This window comes from Octopus bimaculoides, chromosome 4 (genome assembly GCF_046866305.1).
Source record: "Octopus bimaculoides isolate indiv1 chromosome 4, ASM4686630v1, whole genome shotgun sequence".
In the NCBI taxonomy this organism is placed as follows: Eukaryota; Metazoa; Mollusca; class Cephalopoda; order Octopoda; family Octopodidae; genus Octopus; species Octopus bimaculoides.
Genome location: NC_142931.1, coordinates 67,412,631 through 67,435,130, shown reverse-complemented (window position 1 = coordinate 67,435,130; position 22,500 = coordinate 67,412,631). Strand labels below are relative to the sequence as shown.

The 22,500-nt window shown below is 34.5% G+C and overlaps 1 long non-coding RNA gene across 1 annotated transcript in view; it reads right to left on the bottom strand.

The window, feature by feature from the left end:
* Positions 1-1,332: 1,332 nt before the first annotated feature.
* The window catches only part of LOC106884057 (uncharacterized), a 31,155-nt gene continuing 9,987 nt past the window's right edge, over positions 1,333-22,500 (bottom strand). Inside the window, exons 2-3 of the long non-coding RNA XR_001411193.3 lie at positions 16,260-16,322; positions 1,333-2,035 (exon numbers count right to left, since the gene is read on the bottom strand). This is a non-coding gene — a long non-coding RNA (uncharacterized LOC106884057). The remainder of the gene's footprint in view (positions 2,036-16,259; positions 16,323-22,500) is intronic.

Sequence of the window (22,500 nt, the reverse complement as noted above, 5' to 3'; positions counted from 1 at the left end):
AAGGAGGGAACAATCCATTAGATCAACTTGAACACTTAACTGATAGTTTATTTTGTCAACCATAGAAAGGTTAACTTCAGAGATCATCTTTGCAGGATTTCAACTAAAAACCTAATGGGTTTTGTTTTCTTAACTAAATATTAAAATTTCAAGCCTTGTGCCTACAGCAGAAATGTAAAACAATGTTTGATCCCATTGCATGTTTTCATGAGCAATTATCTTCACTTATAGCCAAGAGCTTACCAAAGCCTCGTGAGGAAACCTGATGGCAAGGCTGTTCATTTTCTTGAGTGGTAGATTTAAGATTTAATCCAGTGGCTCCCAAAGTTTTTCAGTCTGCCACCCCCTTAGTCCCCAGGTCACATTCCTAGCCCACATCTGCACACTCACTCACCCCTATAAACACAGACCACTGTCTGCAGCAAATTCAAGACAATTGTATTCCACAAATAAAACTTAACCTAATTAACCTATTATTTTTGGGTTCTTTTGCACCTATCACCCATTTTTGGTCACCCCACTTTTTTCTATTTCTCCTAAGGTGGGGGGGGGGGCAATACCACCCTCTTTGGGAACCACTGATTTAATCCATCACCTGGTATAACACCACAACCTGCCCGCTTGATAGGCAGATAAGGCAGGATGTTGGATTAAAGATTAACACATTTTGATCTGCCCTTCTTACCACCTGATGTGGTAGTTCAGCAAAGGATTATGAACAGCACTTTTCATCTTCTGACATGGAAAACAAAAACAACAACAGCAAAACATGTCTTTAACCTTTCAAAGATCATGTTTCTATTGAAACAACAATTCCTACATGTTTGAATTTATTTTGAAAATAATCCAGAATTTGGAGGTTATTTAGTAAAACAACTGACTCTTCCTTACTAAGCTGCTGGCTGGAACAATATTTAACAAAAGGTTCTTTGATATAATTGTGATGGAAGGTTTAAATTTAAATTTAAATATGAATACATTAAAACTGTTTTTGTCTCAGGTAGTTTAGCCTTAGCAGAAGAATTACAACCTGCAGAGATATAACTAATAATGTAATTCATCAGCAAGTAACAGACTGCTTCTCTCTCATCCTCCGTCTCTCTCTCTCTCTCTCTCTCTCTCTCTCTCTCTCTCTCTCTCTCTTTGCACACATAGATATATAATCTTTCTTCATCAAAGCACAACTCTTGTTTTACACTGCCATTCTCTCTCTCGCTTTTCTCTCACTTACTCTTTCTCTCCCTGTTACTTTCTGCCTTTCTATCATCCCGCTCTCTCTATTTTCCTCTCATTCTCTCTCTCTCTCTCTCTTTGCACACACATACAGTTATAAACTCTTTCTTTTTCACAAGCACACAACTCTTCTTTTACATCTACATTCTCTCTCTCTCTCTCTCTCATTTCTTCTTTTCTCTCCCCACACTCTTTTTCTTTCTCTTTCCTCTCTTACTCTTCCTTTCTCTTTCTACCTTTCCCTCTTTCTCTCTCTTCCTCTCTGTATTCACACATACACACAAACATAGACACATACACATATACTCTCTCTCTCTCTCTCTCTCTCTCTCTCTCTCTCTCTCTCTCTCTCTCTCTCTCTCTGCCTCTCCCTGAACTAAAATATTAACTCCATTAAATTTTAATTGTTATACTCCATCTTTATCAAGCCAATTTATGACTCCTCACAATAAAGCCCCCAAAATAAACAACATGGAAATAAATCCTAACAACCGCCCTCAAATTCCTTAAAAAAATATTTAAATAGAATTTTAGTAGTTGCACTTTAAATTATAAGATTTCAACTCTGGCGTTTCCTGTTTGTTTAATATTTTATTCATAATTTTTACATTCAAAGTGTTATGTAACTGTTGAAGGGTTTACTACAGGAAATGAATTTCTGTGTGAATGAATTTGCTCTCTTTACTTGTGCCTTGTTATTCTGGACTCTTGTTATTCATAGCCAACAGCTGAATAAACCATTCCAATCTAATCCAATCTGACAAACAATCACAGGAAAGTCTTTACATGGTTCCATGACCTGCTAGAAATAGCAAACAGTAAATAGTCTTCATCAAATCATGTTGTACTGTCTTGAAAATGAAAAAGGAATATATTGAATAATATTATAAAGTAATCTTTAGATGCTGTATCTGGTAGTGGTGGAGGGTGGTGGTACTGGAGGTGAGGTGATAGTGGTGGAGTGTGTGGAAGGGAAGGTCATAACTGGAATGCTTCTGATCATTAGTTTGTTATAGGATGGTAGTTGACCTTGAGATAAACAACCGAATCTTTTAGGTCTTAGACAAGCATAAGGAGGAGGAAAAGGAGGAGAGGAGGAGAAGGCAGAGAAGGAGGCAGAGGAAGAAGAAGCAGAGGAGGAGGAGGCGCAGGAAGTGGAGAAGGAGAAGTCATTTCTTGAAAATTTAATAAAGTGATCAATCTTGTATTTGCAAGATGTCCTACCGTATCTAGCAGTGATTAATTACACAGGCATGACCAACTAATTAGTCGGTATCCTCAGTTTACAATTTCTAAGCCTTATCTGATTCTTGTCTACAAAAAAATGGTATGATCATTCCCCCCCCCCCCCAAAAAAAAAAAAATAAAAACATTGCATATGAAGGTTCTAGGATATGGATACACACACTGATGTACAAACATATTAGATATGTTTATTAAGAAATATACCGTTAATGAACAAGTATTGTAATTAATATCATATGGAACTGATAGACACCACTGGAATTATGAAAGCTTGAGACCATTTTGTTGAATATAAAGGCTTGCATTTAACGTAGTTTAAAATTTTGAATTTTCATGTCTGGGTCAAATGTGAGGTCATCTTTAAACAGTTGCTAGATCTCCAGACATTTCTGCCAAATCTCTCTCAAATCAGATGCTACTATCTTCAAAAAGAAAACATAGGATAATGTTGTCTTGAATATACAAAACTTCAGGATGGTCATATGTGGAACATCTTTGATCACTGGTTGACTCAGTCATGACTGACTTGGAATGAGGGTGGAGGTGGGGTTAAACAACAATAACAACTACATGACCAGGAATCAAGTTCCAGAGAGATATATCTCTGGACAGGTAGGAAGTCTGGGAGAAGTGTAATTGTGGAAAAATTTTGGAGTAATAGGTGAGACAATTTAGGGAATGTGAATGAAGGAGAAATGAGTATGTCAGATTGGCTTAGGTAATGAGGAGAGAGCGTTATGCAACTTGGTAGTTCACATAACCATCATCATCATTTAACATCCACTTTTTGCATGTTTGCATAGGGCAAACAGAATTTGTAGAGGCAGATTTCGACAGCTGGATGCTCTTTTTGTCTACAATCCTTACCTGTTTCCAAATAAGGTAATATCTTACCATAGCAAGATATGTTTATCATGGAAGGCAGGAAACAAACAACCTCACTTGTATGACAGTGATTGCTCAGCTCATTCACAGTCATTGCATGATGTCCAGACCAGTGTTCTGCAACTGGTATGCCATGGCACACTGGTGTGTCACGAGATGATGCTAGGTATGTCACAGTGTAACCTGAATATAATTCTTTCCCTATGATTTTAGTGACAGTTTTAGTCCAGGTGTTCTGCTGAATTTTGAAAAGAATATAAGTGTAGCACAAGTGAAAAATGGTTGCAGAGCACTGGTCTAGACTAGGGTACACACAAACATATGCGTAAAAATACATGTATAAATATATGCATGCTTACACATATACAACAGGTCTTTTTCAGTTTCCATATACCAAATCTACTCACAAGACTGTCATCATTGACTGACTTGAAGACACTTTCCCAAAGTGCTGCATAATGTGACTGAAGCCAAGACCATATGATTGGAAAGCAAGCTTCTTAAACACACAGCCACACCTGCTGGTTGAGCTTGAAAAATCATTAAGAGAGGAAACACTGTGTATTAGTGGTTGTGGGAAAATTAGCAGCTTTATTAAATTATCAAACAGAATGCGTTAAACTTTTAGCATTAAAAATAACCATATGTTTCAGTGGTTAGAGCATCAGGCTCACAATCATGAGATATTGAGTTTGATTCTCAGAACAGGCTGTGAGTTGTGTTCTTGAACTTCTTGAACCAGACACTTTATTTCACCTTGCTCCAGTTCATTCAGCTATAGAAATGAGTTACAACATCACTGGTGCCAAGTTGTATTGGCTTTTGCCTTTCTCTTGGATAACATTGGTAGAGTGGAGAGGAGAGGCTGGTATGCATGGTGTTTCATAAACAATTTTGCCCAGACTTGTGACACAAAGGCTAATTTTCTAGATGCAATCCTATGGTCATTCATGACTGAAAGGGTCTTTACCCTTTATCTAGCCCAAATATTCTACTTATTTTCTGTTCAAACTAGACAGATCTAGCCTCTTACATGAACTCTACAATGTCATTCAAAAAATACATAATTACATGATCAAAATCTTGAAGCTATGAGATAATGAATGATAAATTATTACATTTGGCAAAATAATCTAAATGCTGAAGAGTTAATACCATGGCCCCCAAACTTATTTCATCACAGAACATTTAGGGGATTTTGTAAATATCACAAAATCCATACCTACATTTACGTTGCACCTTCACTATATTAATTTTAAGAAGTTTGCTTCCCAACCACATGGTTCCACATTCAGTCCCATTGCATGGCACCTGGGGCATATACAACCTTCTACTATAACCTCGGGCTGACCAAAGCCTTGTGAATGGATTTGGCAGACAGAAACTGACAGAAACCAGTTATGTGTGTGTGTGTGTGTGTGTCTGTGTTTGTCCCCCCCACCCACCATCACTTGACTACAGATGTTGGTGTGTTTACATCCCCATAGTTTAGTAAAAGAGACTGACAGAATGAGAACCATGCTTTAAAAAAAATGCTAGTGCCAATTCATTTGACTAAAAATACTTCATAGTCACAGTCTGATTACTGAAACAAGTAAAAACTAAAAGATATATATAAATAATTTATTCTGAACAAGTCCCAAAGGCAGCCTTCAACATTTTTCTATCCGAAGGAGTTTTCAACTCAATAACACACTATTATCTATAGCTTTATTTGCTTTGAGTTTCACCATTCCATAAAAGAATTATTTCACATTTTCTCTCAAAGTTTCTAAATTCTTATGACATTAACAAGAAACAATTCCCACTGGTAAGAATTAAGTTTCTAAAATTGATGGAAAAAAAAACTTGAAGAATTGCTTTTGTCTAATAGCAGAACACCTGCCATGTCTCAATGAGATATGGGTTCCAGTCCCACAAGCAGCATTTGTCTTTTATTATCCAAAGGGTTTCTTTAATCCAATATTACATACTATCATTTATAGCTTCAAGTTTCACACTTCCTAGTAAATACCATTTATAAAAGATTACTGTGCTTGGAAAGACACATCAAGTTAAGTAAAAGTGTGGCTGTCCTTGGAACCCTCTCTAACTGAGAATTCCTAATTTTGCAGGCTCATAAGTATTGGTGCCACATAAAAAGCACCCATACTGGTGCTGTGAAAAAGCACCCAGTACACTCTATAAAGTGGCTGGCATTAGGAAGGGCATCCGGCCATAGAAACCGTGCCAAAACAGATTGGGATCCTGAACAGCCATTCAGCTGGTCAGCTCCTGTCAAACCATCAAACCCATGCCAGCATGGACAACAGACATTAAATGAGGATGATGAGGATGATGATGATTCATTGAAAAACACCTTACTTGAAATGCAGATAATGATTAGCAACAAGAATTACATCAAGCTGTAAGACAGACTTGATAATATACACGTCAAACTCATGAAAGAGTAGATAGAGGGATGTAAAAACAAACAAACAAGCCTTATCTTGCAGAACCAAACCCTAGAATTGTTTACATGGAACTCATTTTAAGAAATACAGTCTCATGGTATTTCTTGTAAGTTTCTGAGTTTAAATCCTACCAAAATTGACTTTACATTTTGGAGTCAAAGAATAACATTCTATTCGGGGATGGTGGATTGACAAAATTGTTGAAAGGGTTGCTGGGTTGCCTTTGCAGTATCTGTTTTAGCGCTCTGCATTTTGAGTTCAAATTCCAATTAGGAATTCAAGTCCCATGAACAACCGGGAGTAATTAATTGTGCAATCACAGTACCGCAGCTGATTATGAAAGCTGTAATGGTTAAAGGAGGATTTATGCTATTGCAGTTAAATGATTATGATGATGATACGATGAAGAAGAGGAGGATAACGATATGATGATGATGATGAGTTGTTTGTAGAAATATGAAGAGCAAGATATATTTGAAAATGTTGGTCAAAAGTGGAGAGTCTCATAAAAATGAGGTAAAAGAGAAAAAGAAAACCTAAAAAAAACTATTTGACATCACTTGTTATTCTTAATGGTAGCTACTTACAGAAAAATATTTGAACAGCTGAAATACTGTTTGTAAAATATATAAATGCATCAATTTCATTATCTTCAACCACCATTACTGTTACCACCTCATTCATCCCCATTATCACCGTCGACACCATTACCATACTCTCTAAACTCATATGTGATCTTCTGCTGTTTTAGTGGTTTCACTTACTTGCCCTGTCTCAAAATCAATTAACATGCCTATAAATCAAACACTATATATTTCTAAAAGAGTGAGGGAGAAATAGATAGATAAATACATTACATTGCAACAACATGTTTATATATGTATTTTATGATGTTGAACATTAAAACAGATATAAGTAAAACGCATCTATACATCATGGGTATAAAAATAAAATGAACCAAGAGAAATAGCTCAAATGAGCTAATGACAGGAATGTGGATTATTTAATTAACAGGCTGTGTACTGAATGCAAAAAATTTCAATTAATATTAATCAATTGAAACTTCCTTTTTATTCTATAAGAAGCAGCGATTGTTTGTGACCATGAAAGAAAAGGGGAGATAAACATATATTGCATTAATAATTCTATATATGTATATATACATATATCTTTTCTACTCTAGGCACAAAGCCTGAGATTTTGGGGGCAGGTGGCAGTCGATTAGATCGACCCCAGTATGCAACTGGTACTTACTTTATCAACCCTGAAAGGATAAGTCGACCTCAGCAGAATTTGAATATATATACATATATCACCATCACCCCCATTTAACATCCATTATCCATGCTGGCATGGGTTGGACAGTTTGACAGGAGCTGGTAGGCCAAAGGAATGTACCAAGCTTTGTCTTTCTGCTTAGTTTCTGCAGCTGGATGCCCTTCCTACTTTCAACCAATGTAGAGTGTGCTGGGAGCTTTGTATATGACACCAGCACCAGTGTGGTTACCAAGTAACTAGCAGCAAAAACACCCTCGAATAAAAGGGAAAGTAGCAGTGACGAAGGTGGTATGTACCATGTGATGAGCATGGCTATTGCTGTGTGGTAAGAAGTTTGCTTCCTAACTACATGGTTCTGGATTCAGTACCATTGTATGTCAGCTTGAGCAAGTGTCTTCTACTCTAACCTCAGGTCAACCGAATCCTTGTGAGTAGATTTGGTAGGCAGAAACTGAAAGAAGCCCATCATGTATGTATGTGTGTGTATGTGTACATACATAATGGACTCTCTTGTCATTAGATGATATATGAGGGTTTGGCAATTTCTTGCCGAACAACCACACATGATTTGTTTATAGTGATCAAATATTTGTGCTTACATAAACTCATTCACTCCATCAAATCGACATTACCTGTAGAGGTGCACCATGTGCCACAAGTCAGATGATGAAATGATTGCAGAGCAGTGTGAAACGAAGTGTTTTGCTCAAGAACACAAAGTAATGCTCAGTCTAGAAATCAAAACCATGACTTCATAATTGTGAGTCCAGCACCCTAACCACTAAGCCATGCACCTCCACATGTATGTATATATATATATATATATATATATATATATATATATATATATACACATACATATGCATATACATATCTTCTGTGGTTTGGAAGTATTTTGACTTCTATTTTTAGTGAAGCAGGTGTTTATGTAATACCCTAGTATATATAAATATATCTATATATTTTATATATACCTTGTTAATTTGCCTATATGGCTGTATGCTCACAGCTACTAACGATATTATTTTTAGAAATAGTATCATTCTTATATTTATTTATATAGGTGTGTGTGTGTGCATGTATTTATGTGCATCTTTATGTCTGTATTGTCCCCCATCAGTGCTTGACAACCCGTGTTGGGGTGTTTACATCCCTGCAACTTAGTAGTTCAACAAAAGAGACCAATAGGATAAGTACCAGGCATTAAAAAATGTAAGTACTAGGGTCAATTTGTTTGACTAAAAACTCTTCAAAGTTGTGCCTCAGCATGGCCACATCAAATGACTGAAACAAGTAAAAGATATGTATATTGAAACAAAGACTATAATTTATGGTATTATTTTGAGTTCAGTAGTTGCAGTTGTTCCAATACAATACATATTTTGTGACTAATATGCTTGACCAGGAAGGTGGTGAGCTGGCAGAAACATTAGCATGCCAGGCGAAATGCTTGGTGGTATTTTGTTTGTCTTTACGTTCTGAGTTCAAATTCCACCGAGGTCGACTTTGCCTTTCATCCTTTTGTGGGGGTCAATAAATTAAGTACCAGTTGCGTACTGGGGTCGATCTAATCGACTGCTCCGTCCTCCAAAATTTCAAGCCTTATGCCTAGAGTAGAAAAGAATATACTTGACCAGGAATTTCAACTTGTATGGATAGCTTTATTGTTAAAGATAGAACATCTACATTGTTAAAGATAGAACATCTACAATTGAGAGCCAAGATTTTGTAGAAATGCTTCCTGAGGACACAGATCAGATTTTAATCCTTTTTATTATACTATACATATTTGTATATATGAATGTATGTATGTATGTATATATGTATGTGTATGTGTGGAAAAATAATGCTTGGAAAAACAGATTTTAATACATGAAGATAATAAGGCGTCAAACTGGTAGAATCATTAGCATGTCAGACAAAATATTTATTGGCATTTCATCCCTTTACATATTCTGAGTTCACATTCTGCCAAGATCTGCTTTGCCTTTCATCCTTTCAGAGCCAATAAGTTAAGTGCCATTTAAGAACTGGAGTCGATGTAATCAACTTATCCCCTCTCCCAAATTTGCTGGTCTTGTGCCAAAATTTGAAACCAATATATGAAGAAAATAACAACTGTTCCTATCTCAATTTCTAGCAATGTTGATCTTCGTTTTTCCTTCAAGACATATCGCATCCAGAACTATATTCTATCCAATATGACCTTCCCTTTTGAAAGTAGTAGGTGCGATTTAAATAAAATTTAGTTGCTATATTCTTGTAGTTTGAGTAACTACATAAAGCTTCCTTCTTGGCATCTACTAATATGCAGGTAGTAGAAGGTTCTGGATCGCATAAATAATAGTATTGAATTAAACACCTTGCTGTGTTCATTTAACCCCATACAACGTTTGTTAATAGTTTTTTGATGCATCAAATACTGTGCTCTAATAGGAAGAAAACAGGAAGATTGAAAGAATAGACAAACTCTTAAGTATTCTTTCTATTTAAGAAACATTGTTGGATGCAAGCAATCATAATATTTGAAGGTTGTTGCAGAATTATTTCACACTATTTTGTGCTGCACAAGTTGATATCATATACAAGGCAAACACAGAGTATAAACATTCAAAATATCATCACTGTCTTTCTAAATCCTGCCGCATTTCACATGGAAATTTTGGTCCTCCAAAGTTGGTGTTTAAGTCTAAGCTTTTTTTTTTAGTTGTAAATTTTGATCTAATGAATTTGACTTGTAGGACAGAAAATATGGTTTTTTTCCACATTCCATGCTGGCATGGGTTGAATGGGTACTCATAGCCTGAGACAGTTCTTAAGAATTCCAACAACATGTAATTTCCATGACTATACAACAGGTGGACATTTACAGCTGAGACCAGAGTAACCAATGTAGTTCAATGTAGTTCTTTTGAATTTGATTTTTGTTTGATTTAGGATACATCAACTTTTTTCAGTGAATATAAAGCAATCATAGCAAACCTGGCTAAAACTCCCCATAACTCAAAATAATTATGGTCCAAGAAGATAGTATGATCACAGTTGAAATACATTTGATCATAAGTATGTGATCAGTACTAAACTGAAACTAAACAACAATAACTACAAACATTAAAAGGATTCTATTGAGTAAGATAAGTTCTGTAAAGAAAAATAAATATTTAATATACTTTCAAGAATGTTTTCTTGAAAATAATAATTGCAATAGTTTCCTCTTTTTATTTTGAAGTTTATGAAATTACTTTTAATCATTAATCAAAAATGGTATTTTAAAAATATAAATATATAAATTATCAAGCAAATACATTAAGAACTAATTCAATTATTATATAAGCTATTTACTGGAAAATGAAAATATTTTAGTGATTTGTTTGTGTAATTGTGAATACTGAATTAATAACTTTTAACGTCACTGTGGGTAAATGCAAGATTTGTTCCAGCTCTTTACATTCTGAATTCAAACCTCATAGGTCAAGATTTGCTTTCATCCTCTTGGGGTTGGTAAAATAAAATATCAAGAACTAGGGTAGATTTATTTAAACCCCTTTCCCTAAATTTCAGGCAATATGCCTATGAAATTCAAAATTCATCCTTCTGTAGTGAAAAAAGAAAAAAATTTTAATCAATTACAGGGGTAGATATGCTGTTGTTTTTGTTGGCACTCCATTGCTTATGACGTCGAGGGTTCCAGTTGATCCGATCAACGGAACAGCCTGCTCGTGAAATTAACGTGCAAGTGGCTGAGCATTCCACAGACACGTGTACCCTTAACGTAGTTCTTAGGGATATTCAGCATGACACAGTGTGACAAGGCTGACCCTTTGAATTACAGGCACAACAGAAACAGGAAGTAAGAGTGAGAGAAAGTTGTGGTGAAAGAGTACAGCAGGGTTCGCCACCATCCCCTGCTGGAGCCTCGTGGAGCTTTAGGTGTTTTCGCTCAATAAACACTCACAATGCCTAGTCTGGGAATCAAAACCGCGATCCTATGACCGTGAGTCCGCTGTCCTAACCACTGGACCATTGCACCTCCACTAGGGGGTAGATATATACAACTGTTATTCTCCTACCAAATTCTTGTGCTTGCAACTATATCAGAAACAATTATGCAGATGGTAAACTGGCCATATTTTTACATTTTCAGCTCAAATCTCAGAAAAGTCAACTTGGTCTTTCATTTTTTCAGGGTAAATACGATAAAGTAGAAGTGAAGGCAGCAAACTCCCAGAATCATTAACATACTGGACAAAATGTTTAGTTACATTTATTCTGGCTTTATGTTCTAAGTTCAACTTTACCTTCCATTTTTTTTTGCTGTTCATAAAATAAGTACCATTTGAGCAGTGGGGTCAATGAAATTGACTGGCTACTCAGCAAAATTTCAGGCTTTGTGCCTGTAATAGAAAGAATAACAAAATACTAGTAAAGCACCAAGTTTACTTTAATTAACTAATTCATCCCTTAAAACGCCTCAGCTTGTGCCAATTGAGAACAATTTATTAGGAGAGATGGATTGGTAAAATAAGTAGAACATCAGGAAAAATACTTTGTGCTGCATTTCATGTTCTGAGTTCTAAGCCAGGCTGGATTAGAACTGTACACCTTGGAGACCTGCTGCGGATGGTGGGTTCGGACTGACTCGAGAGCTGCGAATTGTTATGGACACAAATAAGAATTGTGACCAACTTCATATTTCAGCTTTTCAGAGTTGATAAAATAAGTACCACTGAAGTACTGGCATCAATTAGATTGACTAACACCTTCCCCAAAATTTTAGGCTTTCTGCTAGAAACAATAATTATCATTACTACAAGAAACAGTCCTCTGAACAGTTTTCTCCTATTTCATATATATATATATATATATATATATATATATATATATATATATATGTATATGTGTGTGTGTGTGTGTGTGTGTGTGTGTGTGTGTGTATGTGTGTGTGCATGTATATATATATATATATATATATATATATATATATAATTTCCTCTTTGTGTTTATAGTACTAGATTGTTTGGTGTGTTCTTTCTTAATCTAAGTCAGTAAGTTGGGGATAGGTGGAATTTAGCTGCTATTTCTAGCAAGTTGATTAACCACACAGAGGCATTATCCTGTTGATTTGGAATTAACTTAGCTGTTGTTGTTTAGTTCCAGATCAGGTCTAATCGAACTGACCTGTGATGAAAGGCATTGCAGGTGTAACCATTCTGTTGTTCTTGTATATCAGAAGCTACATTGTTTAGTATCTTTATTTAAGACAGTATGATGTGATTTAGAAGATATTTAGCTACAATTCTAGTAGACCAAGCAAGTATGTAAAAGTTATCTTGCTGAAAACTGGGACCAGCTGGTATACCTTGACATCACCTTAATCATTTACTTCCCTTCTCTCTCTACCTTCCTTTTATTTTCCCCTTCTCTATTTCCTTACTTTCCCCCCTCTCTTTATTTTCTTTCTCTCTCTCTCTCTCTCTCTCTCTCTCTCTCTTCTTGTCTCTGTTCCCTTTCTTTACAGAGATGGTTGATGAAAGAAGTGGTGTGAGGTATAAATTACACAAGGAGGGTGTGATATGTGATGTGAAGAAGGGCTGGTACAGTTTCAGTTACATATATAAACACATGTCATTATAAAAATTATTATAGTTGTTATTATTGTTGTTCTTGCTGCTGCTGTTACAGTTCTTGTTATTGATATCATTATCATCGTTATTATCATCATTGTATCATCCTTCTCTCTCTCATCGTCATTATCATCATCATCATATGAATGGCTCTGCTTTCTCTGAGCAACACTTAACTAAAATCATTAAATAAAATGACATTCTAAATACTCTAGAATCTTATTTTGTACAAAGAGAAATAGAAAATTGAAAGCCTGTAGTTTGAATTGGAATATTGATTCTAAGAAAGGGGTTCAGGGTGTCTTGATAGATTTATCAAATAAAATTTGAAAGAATGCAGGCAAATAAATCTTTAAAAGTTTTTCTCAAATCATTTTTGATTATACTTTTGCAACCTGTTTATTGAAATATCCTTATAAGGCTATAAAAAGCACATTAAAAAGAAAATTTTAAAAGATAATATAATTGATTCAGATAGCAATTTCAAATATAAAATACTTGTATCTATAATTTAAATTTGTAACTAAATGCTGAGAGGATTTTAGTTTAAAAGTTAGAGGGACTTCATTTTCATGAAATTCCATAAAAGAAAAATTATAGTCAGGTTATACTTTTGTAGCTTATTATCATACCTATACAAAATTTAGATATTTTATATATATATGTTCCATTTCTAAACAGAATAGAGAAATTTGATAAATTATGTTGAAAAAAAATAGAAAAACGGATACATGTCTGCAGCAGTTTTAAATTGCAGAATATTAAAAGTTGTTCACAATATATATTTTCTTCTGTTCTTGTCCTATTACATTCCAGAAGTTATAAGAGAAAGAATAAATTTATAACTATTAAGCAAATATGAATAATTGTTTATTTTCTTTGCTTGTTGCTACTAAATATTGTTGGAAAATATTTCTCCCAAAAGTAATTTGAAATATATTTTGTATTTGTAGTATCATTGTTTAGAAACAATCGTGTTGTATGCGCAGTTCATAACAATGTCATGAGAGCCATTCTTATAGGCACATGCCAAAGACTATTTACCATGGTTGTCCTTTCAGTGTAGTCAAGTATCTTTCTTTAATTGGTCATATAGCAGTAATATTTATTTATAATATAGGCACAAGACTATACACATCTTTAGAAAGTAAGTCAATTAAATTAAGTCGAGTATTTTATAGTTACTTTATTCAATCAACCCCAGTAGGATGAAAAGCAAAGTTGACCTCAACCACATTTGAACACAGAACATAAAGAGTTGTAATTGAATTAAATATGACAAGATTTTTTTTTTTTCCCTTGAGTTAGCTGACAATTCTTTCTCCCAATGTTTTCATCATATTCTGACATAGAATAGATATTCTAATGATGACTTGCATATTTATTCTTTATATATTCAGGCAGATTTAAATGTAGATATGCTGATCACTGTTGTGCATGTCACAGGAGAACAATTTCTCCCTTTACAATGACAATGTGTTCGTAACACAGAATAAATATTCTAACAATGACTTGCATATTTATACTTAATACATTCAGGCAGATTTGAATGCAGATATGCTGATTGCTGTTGTGTATGTCACAGGAACAGGAGAACAATTTCTCCCTGTACAACAACAATGTGTTTATAATGCAGTCAACTGATTTGTGTAAGGGATTCTGACACATTGGAGTTTCAATATTGTGTCTCATCAGCCAAAAGCACTCCTGGACCTTTGAGTTTAAACAAGAGCTGGGAGTATTCTTTTATAATTTCAGCAAAGACAAGACACAAGACATACAAATCATTGTAAAAAGAGAACTTCTTTTCCTGTGACATACACAACAATAGTAAACTTATTTGTATTTGAATTTGCTGGAACATATTAACAATAAATATGCAAATCATCATTTCATATTTTGCTGTTCATGGCGCGAATAATGATTTATTGTAAAATTTCTATTTTTTAAACAACCAACAGCACATAAATACAATGGATAATATCGGTTGGTATTTAACCAGGATAAGATACATTGAAATTCAGATATAGTTTTCAATGGCATAACACTACTATTACTTCTACTAATGGGCCTTAATTTCTGACATTGGCACAAGGGAACACATAGGTGAAGAGGATAGAGTTAGTGCAGTATTCAACTGATAAATTATTAGTTTAGTTCTTTATTTTATCAGCCTACTCCAGAACCACAAAAAACAAAGCTGCCCTTGATATGATTTGAAAGAAATATGTAGTAACTAAATACTGTAACATGGTTTGTCCAACACTCTAATAATTCTGACAATGCACCATCCTTATATTTGTTAATATTACAAATGGAAAAATATTTCCAAATTAAATTTTTACATTTCTCAGTTCAGCTACCTTTAGTAGACCTGTCAGCACTGAAAAACATCGTTAATTACTATCAGATCACTGTAATTAATCAGCACTAGATAGAATGAGTAACTGTCTTTTTATTTGTTTTTTTTTGTTTTTGTTTTTATTTATTTTCGGTGTGCGTAGAAGGTCCATTTTACAAACAAGCTCATGCTGTAACCAGACAAACTTGGAAAAGAATTCTTTATTTACAGTTTTTAGAATATACAGTTTTTAGAATATCTTATTTGGGAAGAGTCGACTATATTTCACTTCTTTTTCTTTTGACTTCAATGTTTACTTCAATTACAATTTCAGTTTTAAAATATACCGAAACCTTGCACTATTTAATTACATAAAAAATGATAAAATAATAATAATAAATCTTAATATAAAGGAATTGCTAGAATAACTTGTAACAAAATCCAAAGTCATGGAAGTCAACAAAGGTGAAAGAATAGATGGTAGCATAAATAGAAATAGAAATAAAATAGAAATAGAAACAGGTGTTTTCAAGTCCACCACACTAAACAAATTGCAAGATCCCAGTTGTGAAGTTATAAAAAGAGACCTTCATTTCTACCAGGATCTTTTTTGTTGTTGTATTTTTGAGGTGGGGGCAGGCTTTAATTCTTTTTTATGTGCTTTACAGTGGAATCCAGATGGATATAGAAAGAGGGGTAGGCCTAAGAACTTGTGGTGTAGATCAACACAAAAGGAACTAGAGAAAGGAGGACATTCATGGCAGAGTATAAGTACAGAAGCAAGAAATTATGCGAGATGGAATTCAATTATAAGTGGCCTATACTCCGCGTTGGAGGGTTAAAGGCAAGAAAGAAAAAAAGAATTCTACAGACCTGAAGCTGACCTTGTGGGTATGACAATGAAGAGACCACAAGTGACAATGAAAGGACTTCAACAAAAATAACTTATTGATTAATTAACTGTATAGCACTGTGTAACATGATTTTTGTCCCATTTGCTTACCAACTAGAGACTATGATAAATGGCTAATATTTCCTCCAAACTTTGCTTTTGCTGCAATATCTATTCAAATCCCAAAGAATCCCTCTCATCACATGGCTATGATGCTTCTCCACTGTGCACTCCTGTTCTTGATTAGAGATGCACATATTGTCAGCCACTAAGGGATAAGTTCAAGTGGTTAAGGTTAAGCAACTTACAAGCCAATCTGTAGTATTTGTTATATTGATAATTCTGTTTCAGCAACTCAGAGATGAATCTGCCTGAAATGTAATGGAAAATAGGTCAGTTTCAAAACATTGGTCTCCAGGACATGAAACAAATTTTGAAGGGAGACGTAGTCATTTTTTGTTTTATTTCTAGATAGAAGCAAATAGGAAATAACACTTACTGAACAAAGACAAAAAAATAAATAAATAAAAATAAAAATTTTGTTACACAGTGTAATCAATCAAATAATTTATTAGTTCATTTGTTAAATAGATAACCAAATGTGAATAATAAAGTAAAATAAAACTGGTGTGCATGTTTATTGGAATAGTGACCCTCCCTGCAGAAAATATATGTTTCAGCATACAGGTTCACATCAAGAATCTTGCATGTTGAATACAGGAAGAATATTTTTCATTTGACTGGAGATATATATGTGATGAAAATTGATTCTTTTAGGGTTTAGAAGTTCACAGAATATATGAAAATACAGTTTTGGGCATCTTAACAACTCTATACTTTGTTATTTTCGTATCTTTTCCTGGTTTCAGTCTTTAAACTGCAGTCATATTTGGGGGTGGCCAAATAGTTATTAGTTGATTACTCCAACCCCAATATGTATTTCTTCATTTTTAGAAGGATGAAAAGAAAAGCAAACTTTTTAATCATTTGATCATGCTGAGAACATAATAAAAGAACATGGGTTTGTACAAAATAGTGTAGTATTTTCAAATATACCATATATTTTCCCTAACCTTGTAGCAATAAGCATATTATGGCCATGAAAATACTTTCAGATAGGATTTGTCCTCTATAAAACAGAAACTGAGAGAAATGCATTAAGATTTTCTATGACTACAATTGCTGTTGTTATAAAGTAAATGTCCTAGAAGCTAAATATCTTGCTAGGATTTCAGTTATGATCAAGTGAAAACATAGATAAAATAATACAAAACCCAATGCCTCAAACTACATACTAAGTAGTTTGAGAAAAAAGTGATCATTGTGTCTTCTATTACATGTCATCTACCTATCTTAAATCCAAAGACAACAACAGCAACAGCAGCAGCAACAAACTCATTTTTTTAAAAACTAACCCAACTATTACCTTTCTTCCATTAAAATAATGTTGCAGTCTTTCCCCTTCTTTGTTCAAGAACTAATTGCCTGAGTTTTAGTATTCCAAGAAACATTTTTATTACATTCATATATGAACTATCCATTATGAAAACTACCTATTTCTATTTGAAAAATTCTCTCAGTATATCTACATATGTATGTGCATACATACATACATACATACATACATACATACATACACACATAAATACATACATATACACATACATACATACACACACATACATACATATGTACATACAAACATACATATATATATGTTTGTCTTCTGGCTAGATTTTCCTCTTTTGGAATATTCAACTTATTTTATTTTAGAGTATTAGATGCTCGTGAAGAAGTACATGAAGATGTTTATGCGACAATTGTTTTCTTAATGTATTAAAAAAATAAAACGAAGCAGCTAATGGAAATTTGAACCACACCTACTTATAATGACTTCCAATACTTGTTAATTTGGAAATATTCTCCTTGGAATGCAACTAATTTTGTAAATGAGCACCAAAAAACTTAACAAAAATATCATTATCTCATGCTTAAATACTAATTTTTCTTCAGTTAGGTTTTTGCTAAAACAACTAATGTTCATTCTTTTTTGTGCGCTCATTTTTACTGCCACATTTTGGAGTTCATTTTTTTATTCATGCTGGCATGAGTTGAATAGAGATATATTTATGTTAATATTTTATGAGGGATGACCTTCATGTCATCAACTCTTACCTGTTTTTCAAGTTAGGAATCATTTTATTCCACTGGTCTTTGAAAGCACAGAGAGATAGAATGTATTATCTCACAGAGCATATAAACATGACATCACTGTTTTATTCAGACGGTATCATGCAATGACAGGAAATGTTAGCATTCATGCAGAGAGAGAGAGAGAGAGAGAGAGAGAGAGAGAGAGAAAGAGAGAGAGAGAGAGAGAGAGAGAGAGAGAAAGAGAGAGAGAGAGAGAGAGAGAGAGAGAGAGAGAGAGAAAGAGAGAGAGAGACACACACACACACACACACACACACAGTTTCCATTTACCAAATCCATTCACAAGGCTTTGGTTGACCCAAGGCTATAGTAGAAAACACCTTCCCAAGGTGCCACACAGTGGGACTGAACCCACAACCATGGGGTTGGGAAGCAAGCTTTTTGCCACACAGCCAACCCTATAAAATCAATAAGCTTCCAATTCCACTTGCAAGATATTCAGCCACCCTAGGCACTATAATAGAAAACACTTGCCCAATATGCTCCATGTTAGGAAAGATCCATGTGCTTACCAAGGGAACTCAAAATTCACACAGCCTTGTCTAAATCTAAATATACTTATATAGCAGAAATATTAGCCCCTTTCAGAAAATAGATAAGGACTCCAGTTAAACATCACTTGCTTGATGATGATAGAATGCAGATCACCAGTTTCACAGCTTGAAGCAATGAAGGAACATCTACATGATGCTAGAAACAGCAGCCAAATTTCTTTTGTATCTCATCCTATTGTTTTTTTTTTTATAAAATGGGAGAGCACATCAGATAATATGGTCATACAAACACCTAATCTGAAAAAGAGATTGGATTATCATAGCTGGAATGCCTTTTATGGTATGTCTGCTTGATGAGAACTGACTCTAGAAGTTCGCAACAATAGCAACAACAATAACAACCTTTCATCTGATTATCGAGTACCCTATTACCCAACCATCGATGAAAGCTCTTTGCTCTCTGGATGACCAATTCATAAAGAAATGATGATGACGATAATGGTGGTGATGGTGGAGGTGGAATCTTGCAAATAAGAAATTTAAAAATCTACCAGACAGACAGAGAGACAAAAAGAACTCTGAGCTGTAAACTTCATTATGCAGCATTCTACCTCTAAACCACTCTTTAGCCATTAGTAGATTGTATTGATATAACATCTTGTGTGCTTTTACAATAAACATTCCCAAACCATAAATCAATAAATGAATGGTTTCAATGAAAGATATGAGAAACACTACATACAATGTCAATATATGGGTACCAAACTATTACTTTAATCATGTCATGTTTTGCTTTTCTTTCTTAGACAGTGGTCATTGTCTCCACTATTATCTTTGAAACTGATACAGCTTTTGCAACAAACATAGAAGTTATTGTAAATGATAAAATTATTGACTAAAGTTTTGAAGATTCCAAACAGAAATTAAACTATGACTTTTTTAGATGTGATTTTGTCTTTATCACTTTGCTGCTCAGCACTATCAGCCATCTCCTACATTCTCTGCTCCACTCTTCATTACGCTCATGCTTCCTTTTTTAATTGTAGCCATTTTTTGCCCCTTATCTTCTAGCATAAAGTTGCCCTCCCCCACCTACATGACAGTCTTATTTAGTGCTAGTGACATGAAACAAAGCATTGAGTGCATGCTGTAAAGTGATACGTATTAGGAAGGGTATCCGTCATGCCAGCAAGGAATATGGAAGGTGAATAATGATGGTAGTGATGACGATGATGACAACAGCGACTTTGTAGTACTTGGCAAAAGGAAGAAGGGAAGTCTTTTGAAGGCTATGGAGAAATAGTGGTATGCTTTAGGTCAGTGTTTCTCAACTATTTTTTTGCCAATGGACCCCTTTATTTTCCAGTTTTCCTTAGATAGACCCTCATAGCCATTTCATGTATTAAAAAATCCTATAATATTTATATAGTTAAATATTATTAAGAATTATATTAAAAAAAAAATTTTTTTATGTATTTTAGGAGTATAAGCAATTTATTGCACACAAACCTCAACAGCGAAATCTTTTATGGATCCTGAATGAGAACAACTGCTTTTGGTGAACCAAGTCTGCAATCTAAGTGCAGTTCTTGAAATATTTTATTTCATGCACACACATATGCACACACATACACACACACATGCACACACACATGCACACACAATATATACAGGGGTTGGACAAAATAATGGAAACACCTTAAAATTTCAAACAAATTTATTTTAATATGGGGCAGGATCGCCTTTGGCAGTAATTACAGTTTGAAATCTATGAGATATGGACTCGCACAAAGTTTGAATTGTTTCCAAAGAAATTTTTGTCCATTCTTCAGCTAAAACAGTCTCTAGTTCTTGTTGTGATGGTGGTGGAGGATATCGACTCCTCACTTTTTTCTTAAAATGCACCATAAATGTTCAATAATATTGAGATCTTGAGACTGTGGTGGCCAGATAAGATGTTCAACTTCACTAGAATGTTGCTAGTACCATTCAGCAACAACTTTAGCTGTGTGAATTGGTGCACTATCATCCTGAAAGATTGCATTTCCCTCCAGAAAGTTCTGCAAGCATAAGATGAATTTGATCAGATAAAATGCTTAAATAGTCTTGACTATTAATTCTGCCATGAAGAGAAACCATTGGGCTGGCAGATTTCCAAGATACAGCCCACCAGATCATTACAGATCCTCCTCCATGTTTAACAGTTGGAAGTGGGCAGTCTGGGTCAAATGCTTCTTTTGGCTGTCTCCACACGTATATTTAGCTGGTGGTTGGAAATAAGATAAAGGATGACTCGTCCAAAAAAATAACATTCTTCCACTTCTCTAGGGACCACTCTAAACACTTTGCAATGTTTGTTTTTGAAAGTAGTGGTTTTCTGAGTGCAACCCTCCCATGAAATCCGACTTTGTGCAGTTCTCGGCGAACAGATTTTGTGGAAACTGGGTTCCTGAGGTGGTCATTAGGCTTTGCAGTAATTTTGGGAGCTGTAGTTTTGTGATCCTTTTTAACAATTCACTTAAGAGTCCAACAGTTCCTAGCTGAAAGTTTTGGGTTTTTTCCGGAGTTTTGTTTCAACAAGGAGCTTTTTCCCTCTTTCTCAAAGGCTGTCATTACTTTCAAGACAGTACTTTTTGATACACCAAACATTTCGGCTGTTTTCATTACGTTAGCAACTGCCATATGAGCACCAACAATTTGGTTTCTTTGAAAGTCCAATCGTTCTGTCATTTTAATGAATTCTAATTACCTTTTTCTGATGATATCTGAAAAGAAACAGCAATTTTAGCAAAACATATTAAGCAAAACTAATAATAAATCCCAAAACATTAAAATAAACAAGCTTTTAATGGTTTTATAGATGTTTCAAAATTATGATGCTATGATGCTAGGTGTTTCCATTATTTTGTCCAAGCCCTGTATATATGTATATATCTTTATATATATATATATATATATATATATATATATATATAGTGAGAATTTACAAAAAAACAAAAGATGAAGACGGATGTGTAAACAGCAAACATATGTATTAGTTTAATGCTTGGGAAGTAAGAAAGTCTTTTACATTTCATGCCTACGCTCTTCGACAGAAAGGAACACAGAAATAAACAGGACGAGAAAACAGAAAATATATTTATGTACATATGTGTTTGTATATGTATATGTATGTATGTATATATATATATATATATATATGTGTGCGTGTGTGTGTGTGTGTATGCATATATATATATATATATATTTGTATATGTATATATGTATATATATGTATATATGTATATATATATATATATATATATATATATATATATATATGTGTGTATGTATATGTGTGTATATATATATATATATATATATATATATATATATATATATAGGAGGAATTTCAACCATGTTTCGTGGTCTGCTACCACAACAGCTCCTTTATAGGATCCAGTTAGCTCAAGACATCATCAGGAGGAACCACGTCTGGTTTCAGCCCCTACTCCTCTACCGTTTTGACGTGGCGGCCCCCCCCCCCTTTCGGAGGTGTCTTCAGCTCTGGTGTTGGGTGCATGTCTTTTGTCTTCTATTCCCTGGCCTCTTCGATGCAGCATCAACGAGTGTAAGTGTCCGACTAATTGTCATGTCAAATTCCTCTTTTTTATACCTGCTGCTAGGCTCCAGCAGGCTGCCCCAGCAACTTGTCACGTGACACTGTCTAAATTTCCCGCTGCTAGAGTCCAGTAGGCAGCACCAGCAAGTTGTCTCATGACACTGTCTAAACTTCCTGCTGCTAGGCTCCAGGAAGTAGCCCCAGCAAGTTGTCACATGACACTGTCTGAACTTTAACTGA